Source organism: Hyperolius riggenbachi, chromosome 7 (genome assembly GCF_040937935.1).
Source record: "Hyperolius riggenbachi isolate aHypRig1 chromosome 7, aHypRig1.pri, whole genome shotgun sequence".
Classification (NCBI taxonomy): Eukaryota; Metazoa; Chordata; class Amphibia; order Anura; family Hyperoliidae; genus Hyperolius; species Hyperolius riggenbachi.
In genome coordinates this window covers 131,210,904-131,225,942 of record NC_090652.1, presented here as the reverse complement: position 1 = coordinate 131,225,942, position 15,039 = coordinate 131,210,904, and the positions used below count along the sequence as shown (strand labels likewise).

The 15,039-nt window shown below is 38.8% G+C and overlaps 1 protein-coding gene across 8 annotated transcripts in view; it reads right to left on the bottom strand.

Moving 5' to 3' along the window:
* RBFOX1 (RNA binding fox-1 homolog 1) overlaps nt 1–15,039 on the bottom strand; it is a 967,082-nt gene that overhangs the window by 513,467 nt on the left and 438,576 nt on the right. The window lies entirely within an intron of this gene.

Here is a 15,039-nt window from a genome sequence, read left to right as displayed (position 1 = left end):
TACGAAATGCATACAAAGTAAATATTTGATTGTGAAGCCGTAGTTTGGTGAAGCGTAATTGCGTAAAACTATGCGTAGTTCCAGCGTAGCGAAGTTGGCTGACTACGACCATCCCTGATATTTTACTTCACAGTAATATATTTGGTTATTTATCATGTCACAGTCCATTTTTAAATAAAAAAAAAACCTATTGTTTAGGATACATAACCATTTAAGACCATATTTCAGGGGCAAAGTAAAAGTTCTGCTTAAAGCTGGCCACTAACGGTCCAATTTCTAGCGAAAAATCGTTTGAGCGATCAGAAATTCTTATCGGATTGGTTGTAAATAGTCTCCATTTATGGACACAATCGATTATGAACGAGTGAGAAAAATGTCGCCCGAATGAAATTTCGTCGAACGAAAATTTGAATTTTCTTGGTGGTCATGATAGATAGGAAGCAAAGATTGGTAAGTTGATGGTGTAGTGAACGATTTTTCGTCCGATCAGAAATTCTGATCGCTCGAACGATTTTTCGCTAGAAATTGGACAGTTAGTTGCCACCTTAAGGAAGTATTTACATTTTAAGTTCATGTAAATATTCAACAGGCCCTTTTATGGTTCCTTAAAGGTCCGTACACACGCACGTCCGTCGTCACCTCCCGCTGGGCGGGCATTCCAGCAACAGTCCGGCGTGTGTACAGTCTGTCTGCAGACTGATATGGCTGTTTCTGAGCGATCCGGCCGGCGGATCGCTCAGAAACAGCCGTATCAGTCTGCCGACAGACTGTACACACGCCGGACTGTCTGCTGAAAAAACGCCCAGCAGGAGGTGACAACGGACCCGTCGTTTCCTGCAGTCAGGCGTGTGTACGGATCTTTACCCTGAGTTTCAAAACTCCTTCACCAACTTTACCACTACAAATTGTTAGTAGCCAGTTCATTTACAGCACTTAATTGGAAACAAAAGAAAAGCGCATTCCTTACTCATTACTTGCCAGTGAGTAGACTAAACCAAATAAGGCTGACTGACAGAATTGTTTACCTTATAAATGACAACATGAATAGGTACAATTTGATATGGGAGGACTGAATAGTGTAGTCAGTAATGTGGGGTTTGTACGGTTGTTATTTTGCACGGTCTAACTCCTTTATGTTATATTTCTACTGCTTCAGTTATTGTTTTTCTAGGATTTTTCTAGGCTTTTGTTAAAAGGAACCCGAAGTGACATATGTACGCTGCCATATTTATTTCCTGTCAAACAATAACAGTTGCCTGGCAGTCTTGCTGATCCCTTCAGTAGTGTCTGACCACTCACCTGAAACAAACATGTTGCTAATCCAGTCAGACGTGGGTCAGAGACATCTGATCTGCTGCATGCTTGTTCAGGGTCTATGGCTTACAGTATTAGAGGCAGAGGATCAGCAGGAGAACCAGGTAACGCGCACTGTCAAAAGGAAATAAATGTCAGCCTCCATATGTCTCTCACCTCAGGTTCCCTCCAAGCACTTTTTATGAGACAATGTTTATTTTTTTTGTATTATTGGAATTTACACTTCTGTACTGCAAGAAGCTTGCAGTGTAAGACTGCATACAACATATACAGTATTACTCTACTTTACTTCTGATATGTTTGTTTTGTAATTACTTACTATTACTACTTTCTATTTTTGAGAAATAAAATATGTTGACACAGAAATTCCAGTATGAGTAACTAACATTGCTATGAATGACTACAATTGTCATTACTAGACAGGGATGTTATATATTCTGTTGGCACTGTAAAAGGCACAGCTACAAATTTAACATATGAAAAAGTGGTAAACGCTACAGAGCACTAGGTGATCGCTTGTTATGCTGCTAGCAGGAGAGCTGAGGGAAAATGTTTCACACAGCTGCAGCCCCATTAGAGCCCAAGACCATATTAATGGACAGTTCTCTGGTGGTAATACACAACACCTCTGTCTGTGGGTATTAGCAGAAGATGCAAATGAAGATGTAAGGAGAAATCAGCTCATCAATCACAACCACACAGGGACAGCCAGCAAGGCAGAAGGATTAGCTCTTAGCTTGCATAGGTCTCTTCCCGATCGCCACTCTAGTTTAATTAAAAATCACTTCAAATACCTATTACCAATGAAAAAGCTCAGGGTGGAAATCTAGCTTTTCATAATCTAGGTTGCTGGAGTTAATTACAAAAATAAGTACAAGAAAAATATTCATTAAATACTGGTGGGATTCCCTGGACAGACATTTTCCATACGTTTAGAATGCAAACTTGCCAGTCCTTGGACTTAAAATAATAAGTTAAGTAACCTGAACCATGACTTGTCGGAGTGCCCTGAGGAAAGGCTACAGCAGGCAGAACAGCACCACCACCACTCTGCTAAAGCAGGATATCTCCTCGTGTTATCCATATAGCCAGACAAAAGAAAAGTATAATGATTCTGACTATGACTGGGGTTTTAAATAATCCAGAAATAGGTCCAGGTAAAGCCATCTATACCATTTTGCATTGCTGGCTGTTTGCACTGCAGGGGAGATAATGTCAAGATTTTTTTTTCAATATTATTTAGTTTGGGTTTGCCCATTGTAAAATCTTTCCGCACAGCTAAACAGCCTAGGCTAAACTTTACTGGGAGGGTGGAGCTACATACCAGTATACAGCAATATATAGATTTAGGAAGTGTTTCTGATGCTAAAACCAGGAAGACTACTGTAAAAGTGGGTATCCCCAGTCTGTATCCCTGTCAGGGTACTATTCGCACAGTTTGTATGTTTTCCCTCTGTCTGCATGTACTGTATGTTCTACGGGCACTCTGGTTTCCTCCCACATCCCAAAAACATACAGATAAGTTAATGGGCATCCCCCCAAACTGGCCCTAGACTATGATACATACATAGACATATGACTATGGTAGGGACTAGAGTGTGACCCCCTCTGAGGGACAATTAATACTAAAAAATAATAAGAATAAACAGTCCATTGAAAATACATTTACATATGCTCATTGGTTCCTTTAAATTGTGCTATTTAGGGAGTTGGCCAGCTGAAATCTAGCATAAGAGCAACAATAAAGCCATATCAGGGGATTTCCCATTCTTAGGTTTGCTCAGATTTTAACCTCCGCATTTCCTACTACTCCTGAATTGGTTTGACCACTTATAGTAATAAGTAGTTAAATTAAAGTGGTGTGCTGTGCACTGCTGGCACTGAATAACCTCCCTGTATCTTTACAGCATACATCTGGCTTACAGAGTTGTAGGCAACATCATGAGAAGAAAGTGATACGTGTGCAAGAGGTCCTGCCTTAAGGTGGAACTGAAGTCAGATTATTTACATAACTATGACTGCGCAGTTCATTGCTTACTCAAACAGGAGTAATGTTTACCTGCTATTCTTTTTTGGCAGCTGAGAAGTCACTTCCATTTGCACGCACTGGAGAGTGCAGCACAGCGTGCAAGTGGAGAGCGCAACAGTGGCAATGCCACCCATACCATACTATCCCTTTCATGTAACTGTGTTTTGTAGTCTAACCTTAGGTGCAGGTAGGAAGACAGGGTGGCAAGGAAAATGGCATCTCCAAGAGAAAGTGATAGATGCCTCTACCATGAAGATGAAATAAATATTAAAACTGATGAACAACCAGCGCCACCTAGTGATAAGCAGGAGAAATCAATTCTTGAGAATGCAATTAAAGAGATGTTTTATTACAATAATAAATATGGGTTCAAATCCTATTTAGCAGCCATGTGATGAATGCATCATCAGTGGTCAGCAGGGACATGAGAAGCAAATACTATCCATCCTATTTTGTAATAAGTAAGTGAGCATAGGAGTGTGAACACCCTGTAGCGGCAATTCATTGCAAACACCTGGCTACATAACAGTCATCAGCAGGAATTCAGATAACATTTCACAGAGTCAACATTAAACAATGCTTAAACCCCAAGAAACCTATACCAAAAACAATAATTACTACACGATCAATATAATTAATTACGAACTATCATTAAGGAAATGTAATTAAGGCAAGCTTGGTCTATTCTGTTTTAAAGCCTACATTAATTCATGAAGTATTGATAATGCGGCACATTTTAATTCTCTTCTGATGTTTTCCTGTTCTACTATCCGTGACCCTACAGGCATAGACAAATCAGGGACTTTCATTTGAGATTAGAAATAGCTTACATTAATGCATATTATACATAGTACTTAATAAATACTAATATTTTTGAGGAAAAAGAAAAACTAGCATTTTGTTACACTTAAAGGACAACTGAAGTGAGAAGAATATGGAGGCTGAGGTGGAACGCAGCATGAATAAGCGCCCAAAAGGACAGGAAATGGCCGTCGCCTGCCCCACCTTGGTGCCCACCACCCCACCTCCACTCCCCCGGCTGCCCTTCTCGTTCAGATGAGATTTGATTGTAAGGTTTGATCCTGATTCATGTCGCATTTGATGTAAAGAAGATGCAATAAGCCACAGGGTAAAGGACGGATGGTGCACTTATCTTTTCTTCTTTTGCAAAGAATATGGAGGCTGTTATATTTATTTCCTGTTCAGCAATACCGGTTGCCTGGCAGCCTTGTTGATCTATTTGGCTGCAGTAGTGTCTGAATGAAACCAGAAACAAGCATTCAGCTAATATTGCCAGATCTGACAAAAATGTCAGAAACACCTGATCTGCTGCATGCTTGTTCAGGGCTTATGGCTAAAAGTGTTAGAGACAGAGGGTCAGCAGGACAGCAAAGCAACTGGTATTGCTTAAAAGGAAATAGATATGGCAACCTCCATATCCCTCTTGCTTCAGTTGTCCTTTAAGAATGACTTTTATTTTACAGAGATATGATCTAGTATATAAGGCTATATCTGTAAGCACATTTTGTCACTTGGATCAACTCTGCCTAAATTTCACTCTCACAGTACTAATCAATACCTTTTTGATTTATATTTGACAGTTCATTGATCAGTGGTGTAGTCAAAATTGATAGTATATTCCCATCAATCTGGCAGTTGGCTGATCTATGGGTGCATAGTTTTACACTGAGGAAATTGATTTTCAACCAGACTGCATCATAAATTTGATCACGATCAACCTTAAATCTGCTGGGATGTGATTGACTGAAGATACAGTTGCATAAATTTTGGTAAAATTTGCTTCAAATTAGTAATTTTTCTCTGCACTTAGAAGTACAATAAAATGTAGAATAACAAAGTAAAACAATATATCAACATACCCATGTGAACAAAGTCACCAGTAGCATTTGTTCTCAAAATTATTATTGCAGTGACTGTTTTAATCAGTTGTTTGAACACTTGTTTCAAAATGGAACTCAAAAATCCATAAAAATCCAGCAGCTAATGTCACTGCAAACTGCTTGTTGATTTTACAGTATATTTGACATTAAGTTTTTACTACAATTAGTATATATGTTTGCCTACATTTTAATACCTATGCTATCATCATTGGTACGCAATTGATTTTTGCCACACTGAAAGTGGCACTGCCAATTTACACCAGCAACAAAAAGCATAATCTGAGACTTTCCTCTGCTGATCACTGCCAATTTTTTTGTATCTTTCCTATGGCAGTTTACCTCCATCTAGAGTGGAGAAAATGCATTCCAATGCTTTGGATTAGTGTTTTTTTTTTTTGTGAACACTGACATTCTAAATATATTTTTCCAATCACGAAAAAGAATAGAAAATAGGGATGTTCACTATGAGTTATGAAAATAGTAATGTTCCTCACTATGAGGAACACATTGATATCATGGAATATACGATATATCGTTCTTATACATAGGTCCTTCAGTAGTGCCTATACTGTAGTTTACTTTACCTGCATATCATTAGACCTTTGAAGCAAACACATTCTCACTTCACTTCAAATCACCCCCAATAGGTAGTTTGACATTAGACTTACAGCTCTTCTAAGCTCGTAATTTATTAGAGATGGCTGTACAATAGTGCATGGGGTATAATACTTTGTCTATTAGGGAGTCGTTAAACTGTATATCAACTAATGATCCAGGTTATCATGTTATTAATTGGCACATATACAGTTCACAAAAGTCTCAATGGGATTTACACTTAAAACAGGGGTGGAGGCACCCAATGCATAAAAGACAGGCTAGTAAGCTGTTAACCTTATAAACAGAGATGTAATCTAATCTTACTTCTCTTGAAAAATTTGGACCAGTTTATTGAAAAGGGTATTTTATTAAATCACATAAAAGTGACAAGTTAAGATTACCTCTCTGTTTATAAAGTTAACATCTTATTAGCCTATCTTTTAGGCATTGGACGCCTCCACCCCTGTTTTAAGTATCTTGTCATACCTCTTTTAGAGCTGATAGTTTTTTAGTTGTTCTACTAAAGAACGTCCGGACTGTGACCACCCAGTTCCTGTGACAGACCTGGAAAACCGAGCAGGGACGGTTAATTTCCCACCTACTCTGACGGTGGTTGCAAGGATTTGCAACCCACCTTTCAGAGTATATACATCCATAGTAATTTGCTTTTTTGAATCTTATATGATTTCATTGGGCTCCTGATTTCATTTTGTCTTTTAGATGAACCTGGGGTTGTTACAGTCACAGGAACCATCAACATAAGCTATCAAAGGGCTTTAACTGGGCAACACTAGGCACGTTATAATCAGGGCCGGCCCGCTCATGAGGCGGAGTGAAACATTTGCCTCAGGCGGCACATCTGGGGGGGCGGCACCCAGAGGTGGGACAAGGTCCTCCAGCACCCAAGGCTGAGACAGCAAACTGTGCACCCCCATCCCTCCCACCCTTCACACACTGATTGCTATTAGACTAAGAGGAGCCCCAGGGCCCCCAACACCTCAATCTCTAGTTATCTGGCTTGCAGTCACTGCCATGTATCCCCTTTTCTTATTTCTCTCTGCTTCAAACACAATAGGGGAATGATGGCTGAGTGAGTTGTGTGCCCCCTCCTAAACTGCGCCCTGAGGCTGGAGCCTCTCTCGCCTCTGCCTCGGCCCGGCCCTGGCGGCACCTGCCTGTCCGTGGATGGGGGGCCGCCCACCGAGCTGGAGGAGTAGCGGGCAGAAAGGGGGTATAGGGCCTAGCGGTAGGGAGGGGGGGCGGCGATTTTTTTAAATTTTGCCTCAGGCGGCAAAAAGTATAGGGCCGGCCCTGGTTATAATCTACAGAATTTACTTTTTAAAAGTTAGAATATACATTTAGTAATATGTTACAGTAAGTGGTTTGGGTTTATATCTTATTTTGGGGGTATTTTAGACGTCACAGTTATTGTTGATGGAAAGACAGTACAGCAAAAACCCACTCATAGGTCATTTTATGTTCTTTTCTCTGTGTTGTATAAGGTTAAAAGAAAAATACATATATTTAAGGGATGGTTAGAACATAATAGAATTACTAGCAATAATTCCTAACATGAATAGCCGTACCAAGCAGCATGTTCCTTGCTATGCATTGCTGCTTTTAGATATTTTTGACTATAGCTATTTTGTTTCATTAGTCCCACTGAACTGGTAATACGTGTATAAACCTTTGGTTTCTTATTACTGTATATATAGGTTGTATGACTTTGTGTTGACCTGAAATATATTTTTCATATTATGACAGAGGTGCATTATTCATTATTGTGTCTATGCAGACATTTACAGAAAGATTGAACATGTGTTTCTAAAATATCTTATGCTTTTATGTTCTCTTTTTGTTTTTACTATTTTTTTTTACTATTCCTATGGCTTATGTATTATTATAGATTGTTACCTGTTTATTTGAGCTTCTTATGTTCAGTAAGACAAGGAATACATACCTATCTATTAAGAGATATAGATAGATACAATACATGCAAACACAATAAATAAATCAAGAAGGATCCGTTAAGCATTAACAATACTTAGGTTTGTGAGAGTGAAGCAATAGTAGACAATAGTAACGAGTAAGTGGATATTGAAATAAACCAATAGTATAATAAAACATGAGGCACATAAGACTGTTTTCATTTGCACAGATATCTTGTGAGGATTACCCAGGATCTGTCTATTCATATACTGCATGCCAGATTCAAATCACTTGGTATGTTCATCCATATGCATTACATGTATGTAACCCTCTATTTCTATTTCTGTTTCAGATTACTTTTGACGTGTATCTGCCTTCTTAGCTCAACACTGGCTGAAGCAAAAATGAACTACAAGCATGTAAGAGGGAAATAAAAGGTGCCATATTTTGTATTTCTTGTAACTATGAATGTAGCCTGGTTGTCCTGCTGATTCGGTTTCTCAAAGATGTAATGCCTCACACTTAGAACAAGTATACAGAGCAGGTGTTGTTACTAAAGTCTGACCACTCTAACCACATGGTTGTTTCAGGTTTGTGATTGTGACACTGCTGAAGCCAAACATATCAGCGGGGCTGCCAAGCAATTGGATATATTTGAAAGAAAATAAATCTGCCCCCCAGGGTTAGATACTGAATGTGTCCTTGTGGATCCATAGACGTAAGTGTACTAAGTTTCGAAAGCTGAACTTGATGGACACATAAGGGTGGGCATTGCAAAACAAATGGCTAGCAGGAGTCCAACATATACAGATGCTGAGCTCAGGGGGAAAACCAAACACATTACAAATGGATGCCATAAAGCAAGAGGCAGGGACGGTCCTTCCATAGAGGCAAAGGGGGAAATTGCCCTAGGACTGAAAGAGGAGCGCACCTGCTAGAAAAGGCAAGATGCTACTCTGCCAAAGACATTGCAGGGGCCCCGAGAGCACAGTTTAATTGGGGTATGACCTGGGGGGACAGGGGTAGCCAGCTTAGGTTCACGGGGGGAGGAGGTGGGCAGGAAATTTGCCTGCAACAAAAGGCTTCTAATGCCACCTATTGGTCATGGGGTCTGTCCGGGGGCCCCCAGGCTAATCTTGCCCCGGGTCCCCATTGTTACTAGAACCAGCCCTGTCTGGAGGACAGCTGAAAGGATGGGGGGTAAAAATAAGGTGTTTTTGAGGGGGATATTATCAGTGACACTTGATGCCTCTTGCCCTTTAATAACTGAGAAAACACTAGTGAGCAGAACTGGGAATGCCTTTCCTGCTCATTCATGAAGAGAGAACAAGGAAGCTTCCACAACACCACATTATCTGTAGTGTTGGGACATTCAGTGCACTGCTGTTATAGAGTAATTGGGTGAGGGTAGGGGAAACAAAGCTCTCGAGACATTGGTAGCATCTACCACATGCATATTACAGACTAATATGTAATTCTGTCTGAACATACATCTAATTCCTTCCATGCATTACAACATTCCAATCTCCAAAATGAAATGTAAAGTATTTTGTTCTGCATACACAGGTTCATTTTTCAGCAAGCCAATATTATATGCTGCATACTTCAAAGGGTTGCACAGAAAACTATGCGCTTAATGACAAAACTGGCTTCTGGAATCTCATCAAGGAATGTTATTTCAGATGCAAAAACATAAGAGGAACCACAATAATGACAAGCATTAATTTTTCTTGCCCTATCTTATACTATCTATCTATCTATCTATCTATTTATCTATCTAGCCATCTATTTATTCACCTATCCATCATCTTATATTACCTAAAATGTAGGTCACGTCAGCAGTAACAGAATGCTTATGAGTTGCTCTCTTTCTGCAATATGCAGAGAAAGAGTACAACAGCTGATGTAATGATGTTTTATCATTCTGGGCTACAAATTAGAGTAGAATAAAAAAATAATTTCTATGTGTTTGCAGTCTTATTTGTTAAAGGGACTCCGAGCAGTGCAGAAACTATGGAAAGATGCATATCATTTTAAAGATCTCTTTCTCCTCTTTCCAATGATATATAAACCGCCACCCTACACCTTTTAGTTTTCGCTATTTTTGCGATCGAAATTGCCGCGGCCACGACAATCTCGAAAATAGAGAAAACTAAAAGGCGTAGGGCGACGATTTAGGTGTCGTCAGAAAGAGGAGAAAGAGAGCTTTAATGATATCTGCACTGCTCAGAGTCCCTTTAAAATATGATTCGGATAGGAGTGAGTGTCGACAACTATATTGATCCTTTGGTATACATTCTAATATCATGTACAGTAAAACCATGATGATCTGAAATGCAGCCTTGCCTACTGAACACAGACATAGCTAGGGTTTTCAGCACCTGGGGACAAGGTTAGTTCTTGTGTGCCCTTGTGACAAGGTGTGAACCATAAGGAGGTGGTTTTCCCAGAAATGTTTGAGTTTTAGAAGAATTTCCGGCATGTATGATCTGCACCTGGTCAAAAAACAGGATCAATTTATTGATCAGCACTGCACAAAATTGATCCTGTTCTCAATCAGGAGCAGACTGGACATGCCGGAAATGATATCTTTTTGAACCGTCGTTCTGAAAGAAATTGCATTGTGTGTACCAGGCATTAGATAGTTGGAAAATACGCAGAAATACACATGATCTACTTGAAAACATGGCAAGTGCTGATTACAGATAAAATAAAACAAAACTCCGGGGCGGAGAGCAGGAAGAAGCAGGGGAGAAGATCAAATCCTTCCTCCTTCTTTCACAGACTCTTGAAAGGGGCCGCTTCAGGGAAGATAAAACCTGTAACAGAGCCACCCAGATGCTGTGCTGGGACAGATGCACCTCTTTGCCCCCCCCCCCCCCATAGCTACGCCTCTGCTACTGGGGGTGATCAATGAAATTCTGATTTTCTGAGTCAGAATACAAATAACATGTAACTTCAAAATTAGCTTCCAAAAATCTGCATCTGCTGCATTTGATTGATCAGCTCCAAGTTGCACACAATTTGCATACAAAGCCAGGATATTTGTATTGCATAGCTCATGGTCATTGTTACTCAGCACTTATGAGATTATTATAATTGTTGCTTGCATGCAAATGTATGGCAAATTGTGTTCAGTTTGGAATTGGGCCAATCAAATGTACTTCCTTGCACATTGGGTTGTCCCAATTCCTGTCTGCATACAATTTGCAATACATTTGGGTACAATATGAAATTATTATGTCATAACACAAGTATTGCCCATGTAAAAGTGGATGAATGTAGCAAATCCACTCATCTAAAGGGGGATTGGGATAGAGACTGCAAAAGAAATAATCAGCTTGAAATACAACTCACAATTAAGTCACTTTCCTTCTAGGCCAGGTTACTTGGCACATGGCGTGCGCCGCGTAGAGCCTGAGTGTGGCACGGCTATAGCAGTTATGCTATAATTCACGACCCGCGCAGGGGTGATTCAAGAATCTGGTGATTGCCGGTGCCCAAATTACTTCTCCCTCGGACTTGCTATGACTCAGAGGGTGAATAATAATTAGAGCCCAGAATTTCACTAGCAGCAGGGCGAGCCGTCATTCAGTTCACCCTGCACCAAAGTGACCAGGCGGCAAACTGCCATATACGCATTCTCCTTGTCTACAAGCAGAACCATGGAAGCAATGTTTGCCTATAATTTGCAAAACACTTCATTGAAGAGCAGGCATAACAACACCTATGTATGAGCAAGTCACATGAATCCAATACACAAGTTTTTTTTTATTATAGCTTATTTCCAACGCACAACTGTGGGGATAGGGATGGGATAGTGGGTGCCCCAAAATTTCCATTATCTGAGCTTAATCTTGTGGGACCTGCTTGATCTTCAAGACATACAGCCTTCACTTATACGACAAAAGAAAAGCAGCACTCAACATCATCACACCAGAAGTAGCGTGTGTCCCTTCCACAATCACAGTGGTGAAGAGTAATATACTACACTATACATAGCTGCTTCATCCAGAAAGAGTTTACAATATTACAGAAAAGAAGAGCAATGAAACCTGATCGTAAAATACATGATTTCCCGCATTTAAAAATAAATCACACACACGAAAAAAACCCCAGAAGAACACAAGTCTACAACCATTTAACACACCAAAACGATAGATATAATTGTTTACTTCATTAGAGTATATTCACTTAAGTTTCACTTAGAGTAGAGTTTTTTTTAATGCACAGGTGTTGATTGTATGACTCATATACACTGAGTCTGCCTCCCTGCATGAGCAAATCAGCAATTGATGAGTACTGTACTGTATATTTTACTAACAGAGAGAGAGAAAGAGAACTGTATTTGCCTAAATCCATCATGAAAAGAACAGCACAAAAACTGCAAAAGGAATAAAACTTGTTATTCACTCAAGGACTTGGCACTGCTATTGATCCAAGAGTTGGGATCAATGTCAAGAGTATGCATGTGATTTTCCATCTGTTGCTGTGCCAAATCCTTCACAGAACAAGGGACTGTAGACCCAATTTCAATCACAGACACTCTGTCAGGTTCATTACAGCGAGCTTGCTTTATGTGGGTAAACTACCATTAGTATTCTAAACAAAGTGAACAGGATTTCAGTTCTTCAGACATGGAAGTGAGGACAGATGTGTGAAATAGGATCAGCAAGGGGCAATATAACAAACACAGCCACTGTGTGACAGTATATGACAAATCTGCAGCTAGGATGAGCGCTTCCATAGTTTGTTGAGGCTCATCAATTATTAATTACAGTTTCTGAAATCAGCCTCCTGTATGTTAACTAGACCTATGGGAAGAATAGACACTTCAAATCACTTTTAAAAAAACTGCACAAGGTCATTGTGTTGGTAAGGAATGTAACTTATTATACATGTCCTGTAACAAGCATGACATTTGAAAAGCCTGCACACCACTAATGACATACAAATTGTAAAAGACATTCTCAGTTTTAAGAGTTCAGAGAGTATTTTAATAAGTCCTTGCAGAAAGGTTTATTATCTATAAAAAAAAATCAGATTTCATTTTACAAATATCTTTATTTTCCTGCAGAATTATGTTTAATTTAATAATTAAAGTTTTCTAGAATTGTGTAATAGGGATGGGCGGAAATATTGATTTCCGATTCCAATGGAATTCCGCATTCCAACAAGTGTTTTTGCAATTAGAGCGGAATGTAGCAGACAAACTGGATTTCCCATTCCTGACTTTCCGATTTCTACTGATTATTTATTTATTGTTTCTGTTATTTTTGTCAAGAAAGTTAATTAATTATAAAAAAATATATAATTTGTGCGGAATCCTCTATTTTTTTCCAGATGTACTCTGTTATGCATGGTACACGTCCGCATTCTCTGACTGGCTGAATATTTCTGAGGCTTGTGATTGGCCTAAGGTTTCAGAGTCTCAATAATGCAGTGGAAAGCCAATTTCCTCGGTGGAAGCTCATCCCTGTTGTGGAATGGGGGGGGGGGGGGGGGGTCCATTGCATGTATAAATAATTACTGTATGTTAAATGTGGCAAACTGCCCTGCTTATTAACCAACTCTAATAATGAAAATTGGACACAATAAATAAAAACCCACACATTAAATAAAATAAGTTAGTTTTTACAGTATTACTTTAAAAACAAATTTAGTCAGTGTTTACCCATTGTAAAATATTGCCTTCAAAAATACCAATGCACTGTAGGCATTCCTATAAATGATATCACTGACTAAATTAGATGCTGATCTGTAAATACAGTGAAAACCTTCAAGATGACCACCCTCAGAAGGAAGAATCAATCAGGCAGATCTGAACTCTTTCCATGATTGATATTATTCTCCCTGGTATATTTCACAGACTTCCTCTATCTGCTCCCCAATGATCTTCCTTATGCTCCATAAACATAAAACCATTTGATTGGCCAATCATTTGTGTTCATCTGTCAGTTATCTGGCAGATATGCCCTTGGGGAACTTGATTAGTGTTTGAATATCCAGATAATATTTACGACCAACTTAGCAATGGACCACGTAGTCAAAAATTACACTTTTCAGAAATCAATAATGAACAGCAGTAATACAGATTTATGGGATTATTCAACATCAAAATCTCCCAGTTTCTTGCTATAAATAAAAATAAATATTTCTAACATAATTTCATGTACTGGCTCTTCTTTAAATCACTTTTTCTCCTACGTTTTCTCCCAGGTGATGTTTTCGCAATTTATTAACAAAGTGGCCTATACGCAATTCATTTTTTCTCCTTAGTTTTCTCCAAGATGATCTTTTTACACCTTGGCCCATATGCAATTAACTTTTTCTCCTGAGTTATCGCTCAGGAGATAATTTTCATATTCTCTTTAAAATAACTTTAATGCATGTTACTTCTGAAAAAAGTACCTACAAGTTGGTGAAGAAGTACTATAAAACATTTTTAGAGTATTTTCTTGCTTGCTGGATGTTAAAAAAGCATTTTATTGAAAAGTGTGAAAATATCACCTAGGAGAAAACAATGGAGAAAAAGTAAATTGCATATGGGCCCTTGTCCATAAAAACGACTTTTCAACCCTATTCAAGCAAGAACATACACAAAAACATTTTGATAGTACTTTTTGTACTACTTTGGGTACTTTTTTAATTGTGAAATGCTGAAAGTTTATTTTAAAGACAAGATGAAAAATGATCACCTTGGAGAAAAAGTGAAATGCATATGAGCCAGTGGGCCATATGCAATTCACTTTTTTCACCTGAGTTTTCTCCTAGGTGATATTTTTAAAAGTGTCAATAAAATGCCTTTTAAGCCACCAGAAAGCAAGAAAATACTCAAACAAATTTTGATAGTATCTTTTCACCTACTTTTTGGTACTTTTCTAGTTGAAAAGTGATGAAAAGTTATTTTAGATCGAAGATGAAAAATTATCTCCTAGGAGAAAAGTCAAGTGAAAAAGTGAATTGCATATGGGCCCTTGTCTTTTAAGCCACTAGCAAGCAAGTACTTTTTCACCTATTTTTGATATTGTTTAATTTGAAGAGTGCTGAAAAGTTATTTTAAATAGCAGGTAATAAATGATCTCCTAGTAGAAAACTTATAGGAAAAAACAACTGGATTGAATAAGGGCCATGGGCCTATATGCAATTAACTTTTTCTCCTGGATTTTCTCCTAGGTGCTATTTTCTCACCTTGGGCCATGTGCAATTCACTTTTTCACCTGAGTTTTCTCCTAGGAGATAATTTTTCATCTTCAATTTAATATAACT